At 39.1% G+C, this 5481-nt stretch overlaps 1 long non-coding RNA gene across 1 annotated transcript in view; it reads right to left on the reverse strand.

The window, feature by feature from the left end:
* Positions 5190-5481, reverse strand: part of LOC110265176 — a 3416-nt gene continuing 3124 nt past the window's right edge. Inside the window, exon 3 of the long non-coding RNA XR_002351505.1 lies at positions 5190-5358. This is a non-coding gene — a long non-coding RNA (uncharacterized LOC110265176). The remainder of the gene's footprint in view (positions 5359-5481) is intronic.

A 5481-nucleotide genomic window follows, 5' to 3' on the forward strand; every position in this document is an offset into this window, starting at 1 on the left:
AGCCATTCCGGCCCATAACAAAACAGCACTTCCGCCATTCAACATCATCAAATTCATAAAACCGGCATTTTAGCCACAAATCACTTTTCTCAAGCCATTTCACTTTGAAATCAAACTTCAACTCTTTTTAGCCTTGGCTTTTAGAAATCTCGTTTCTCAAATCATCTCAGGCTCATAAGCCAAATTTACTCAAAGTGAGTTCCCTTTTTAAAACAAAGCCGCTCTCGGCATCCTCTTTCCAAAACTTCCAAAACTATGGAAAGTTAAAGATTCATTTTGGAAACATTCAAAATCACCCATCCCACAATGGGATTTTATAACAAAGTTTCTCGGCAGAGTCCCAAGTCTTTAGGGGAGAATAGCATAACTCATTTCGCCGAATTTATTTAAAATCGTTAAAACCTTGGCTTTCTGATTTGAGTAATAAAATAGGATCTAAGCCAAACCGAGTCACGTAATCATTTACTTCTTTTAAAGCCGTTTCCTTTACTTAGGCAAAACCAGCTTCAACCCCCATGCTAAATTCTAAAGCGTTTCAACTGTTCAAAATTGTTTTAGTCTTGCAAAAGTTCAGAGTTCAAAGAGTACTTAAAACCTTTCTCAAAACATTTCAAAATAAAACTTGTCAATAGACATTCAGGTTCTTTCAAAGTCATTGAAACTTCTTTAATTGAAACCCCCAAGTCAAATTCAAAGGCATAAACCCTTTTCGCATTCAAACAGCTTTAAAACACAAGTTTCATCTAAATAACTTTCTCTTGAAAGAGATACAATGCCTTTCTTAAGAAGCAAGACTAAATCACAATTTCATCTTTACTAACTCATTTCGAAAGCATGAATCATCCTTTTCTTGATAATTCAAATAAAATAGCAGAAGTATTTAACTCATCATTTTCCAGACAACATCTCAATAAAGACTTGGATTTTATAGAAATTTCGGCAGCACCTCCCCTAAAACTTGGACTTTTGCCACCCGGTTCGGGTCCCAACTAAACCGTTTCTCATTCCTTTTCAACAGCTCAAAACCAGAAATCAATTCAAAAGCAAGCTAAATCCAACAGTCGCCTCAATGGCATACCTCAAGGAAACCATTTCAGAAATCAACTCAATATCAACCGATTTAACTCATTTATAAAGCTTTAAAGAATCGGTTCCGCAATAAATCATTTATCAAAACCAGAGCAATTAAAGCAACCCAGGCTGGATTTCAAGAGCATTCTATCTTTCACATCATCAAAATAATTGACTCAATTCAAACCAATCCTCAACGGATTAAACTCATTTCAAATATTTAAAGAATCAACTTCAAACATTACATTTCACAAGCCACACAACAATTCAGCCAAGCCAACATCCATAATCGTTCGAGTCAATCAAATAATACATAAGGCAGATACAATCACTAATTACACCATATCTCACATCAGTATCCATATGTAATAATTCCAATAATAAACTGTAGTTTTCGGAAAGCGCCCCTACCTCAAAACGCAAACCATAACCCAAACGCGTCACCGGAATCTCCTCTCTTAAACCGAAATCGCCAACAATCGCAACCTCGGCTCCAAGCCACTCTCGCGGTAACCACAGAAACACTAATCGTGACATATAACAATAAAAACTCAATCTTATAGCAATTGATGCCGCAAAACCTTAGTGTATAGTGACAAAATAGTAACTAGAGAGCTTCCAAATCGAAAACGCATACCGAACGAAGAAGGAACGACTGAACCGGAACAGCGGCGGTCTTCGAACCGGTTCAACGGCAGCCCGGCAGCCACCTCAAGCGGCAGCGACGACAATTTCCGATCGCTCCAACTGAAACTAACACGCAGTGACTATAGTATTCCCGGAATTCAAAAAGGACAGAAACCACAATTAAAACCCTTACCGGCAACCTTTTCCGGCGACGGCAGCAGGGTCTCAAGTGGCAGAGGCTCAGCCCAGAGCTCCGGCGGTGATCCCGGAAGTCACAGAACCACTCCCGGCGGTCAAAACACAGGGCACAGCTTCCTCTTCCGACCGCGACACCTGCGACGGCCTGAATTCTTTTCCGGCGACGGTGAGAACCCCAACAGCACGGCGCGGTTCAGTCTGCTCCATAGCACAGCGGCGACCGGACCTCCAGCTCGCGTCGTCCTCTCTCCCAGCGGCGCTCAGTCTCAGCCTTCCTCTCCGACGCGACGTGGTGGTGACCGACGTAGCTCGTGGCTCCACAGGGACTCCTCTCTCCCAACGTCGCTCACTCACGGCGGACCAGGGAAACAGAAACGGAGCCCCATCGTGTTTCTCGTTCGGAGCTGGCAAGGACGACGGCGCGGTGACCCCGACGGCGACAGATCGGCGAGGATGAGCTCCTCTGGCTCGCGCGCGACAGCTGCTTCCCCTCAAACCCTCTTCTGCACGACCAGTGGCGACGCAGGAAACTTCGACGGCGGCAAATCGGTGGCAACATGGTGGTGCGACGGTGACCCTGGCAGCATGGACTGCTGCGGCGGCGTGGCGCGATGGCAGCGATGAGCTCCCTCCTCCCGCTCTCGCTGCAGCTCAATCTCCCTTTCCCTCTTTGATTCCGCTACTTTCAGTCGTGGAAGGGGAAACCATGGGTGTTGCTGTCTGTGGGTGAAAGGGAAGGCAGGTAGGGTTTCGGTTGCTGGGTTGGAGGCTTTAGGGTTTCATTTTTAAATTTAGGGTTAAGGGCATTTTGGTAATTTCACTTAAAATTGGGAATAATATAGTAATTGAAACCCAAATTAAATCCAACACTAATTATATATTGAAAATACCATTTGCAATTTGAACCAAATTCAAATTGGGTCGAAGAAGTATGAGGTTTACAGAAGAGAATATTTCAAACCCAAGACAAAGCTCACAGAACTCAAGAGCACGATTAAAGGTACTTCCGAATACATTGTTCATAAAGGAACCAAAACTTGCGGAAAAACCACTTCGTAGTCTAAAAGAAAGGTTAAGTAATAACATCCTCCAAGAGAGTAACAAAAGCATAATCGTGGCTTTACTCCAATACAATTTCATGTTGAAATAAATCATGTAGAGTTTTAAAAACAAAATGCACACAAGCTTCGCTAAGAGCTAAAATATTTCCTCAAATATTTTAGAAAGATAATTAGGTGCACAACTTAACCAAAAGTAATTCATAAAACTCGGAAGAGAAATCAAATGCTTGTTCAAAAATTCCCAAAGCCCATATTCAAACAAGCGTGTATAACATTTATAGCGGGGACAAAAGAGGAAGTTAAACTCTCTTTAAAAAAGAAATTCCGAGGTAAAATTTTTGCTTACAATCTGGTAAGGAGACAAGTGGTGCGTTACAAACGAACAGGTTTCCATTAAACAAGGAAACTTTTCAAAACCTCATTTAAAATAGCGCTTGCCAACTTTGAATTAACTTCGTGAAAATTGAACAATGGTTTCAATCTCAATCAAGCGACAGAAAATAAATTCCGTTAAAAACTTCTTACAAGAGAATTCAATACTTCTTTAAAAGATTCAAAGCAAGACTCCAAAAGTGTCCTGGAAATCACCTTCTCAGAAGGATATTCAAAAAAATTAGGAGGTACTTAAAAAAGGAATCAAGCCATACTAGAAAGGATCTTAAATTAAAGTAGTTCAAACAAGATCTACTAGTCGTGAGACATCCAACAAGTTTTAAATTGATCCAAAAGAATACAAAAGTCATAGAGAAAGATAACTCAATCATTTGTAATTTCTCAAGGATAAATCTTTGACTAAAAACTCTCGTAGAGATAATGAGAGAATAAACAATGCACTAACTTGAAACGAATCAAACTGACTCACTTAAGGATGAGATTCACAAGAGAAGACAAACCAAGATCAATGGTAATGTTCACAAGATGCAAAAGATTAGTTAAAAACAGAATCACGTATGACATTCATAGAGGTGAAAAGCTTAAGAAGGAGCGAGTCTGATCATAAGAAGAAAGCTATGAGTCCAACATTTTCAAAAGAATAACAATGGCATAAACCATGCAGTATGCTAAATCAAACTCAATTCAAAATGAATTGAGTAAAGTTTATCAAACGAAACTCAACCGAGACAAAAGTGGTAAATCCTTTCTTTTCAAAATTTTGAAAAATATCTAAATACATAATCAAATGAAGATGTGCACTAGAGCTATAGTATAATTACTAGAAAGTCAATTTACCTTTAAAATAAGTGCAGTTCCATAAACAAGTAAAAGTACATGCGAGGTATTAGAGATAAATAGTTATTAAACTGTATAAGAAATCTCCAAAGATTCATATATAGATAAGTACACATCTAATCAACAACAACTTTATAAAAATCTCAAAATTGGCTTTAATTCACTGTCAAATAAGAGGAACACTGAATTAACAATTTCTCTAAGAATGAACTCGGAACCCGGAGCTAAAATGCACAGTGCAGTAGGACAAGTTCAAAGTCATGTCAAAGGATACATGAATCAAGAAGAACTCAAACAGAGAAAGATAGATACAACAGGGAGTTCAACCAAGCATATGCACTTAAGATCAAACAAGAATGCATACGAACAGAGGAATAGAGTTGAAAAGTCAAACTATTTTTCAAAGGATTAGCAAACAAGAAATTCAAATTAGGACATGAAAGAACAGGTCGACTCGAATAGAATTCAAGACACACAACTGAATATCCTCGAGAAATAGTTTTTAACGCTCCCAAAACCCGCGATTCACTTTACTCAAAACTCATATTTCATCTATGATAACCCATCAGTGCTTTCATATACATAATTCACTAGTATTAAGCCGGCCAAACTTAATACCAAGAATTATGCAATGCAAGGCTAACAGCGTTAAATCAATAGATCGTCATGTGAATAAAGCTCTAATTCTCGTCGTTCGACAAAACCTAATACATGACAAACATTCAGAGTATGCAATTGAAGCATAGTCAGTCCATTCCTCAGGCTCTACAGGAAGAACTGCTCTGATACCATAATGTAACACCCTAACTACCAAAGCTCGCACTTCCGGCTGCGCGACTCTGATAGTTCGGACATTACGACGACACTTATATTAATTAATACTAAAATATGAGCCTGTTTAAAACTTTAAACCGCAAAGCCGCTCCAAAAATACTTTTGTTCGATAACGTACATCCATAGATACCATACAACTCACAGACTCATAAAGAGTGCATCCATATATATACATATATATATATATAAATAACATTACAAGCATTAACCAATACAATGCCTATCCCTCTTACAGAATATATCAAGATAATGGCGAGGGTACAACAAGTAATAATCTAAAGTAATACAGAACATTTCAACAACTAAATAAACTCCTCGTGACTTCTGCGCCCATATCCTGAAAGGGGAAAAATGTAGGGGGGTGAGAACATCATCCTCGAAAGGGTTCTCAGTAGAGGGTTTTTGGGAATTACTGTAATAGGATACATGAAGATAAACCGTACCAGTGATTAATAACCGT

Source organism: Arachis ipaensis, chromosome B07 (assembly GCF_000816755.2).
Source record: "Arachis ipaensis cultivar K30076 chromosome B07, Araip1.1, whole genome shotgun sequence".
Classification (NCBI taxonomy): domain Eukaryota; kingdom Viridiplantae; phylum Streptophyta; class Magnoliopsida; order Fabales; family Fabaceae; genus Arachis; species Arachis ipaensis.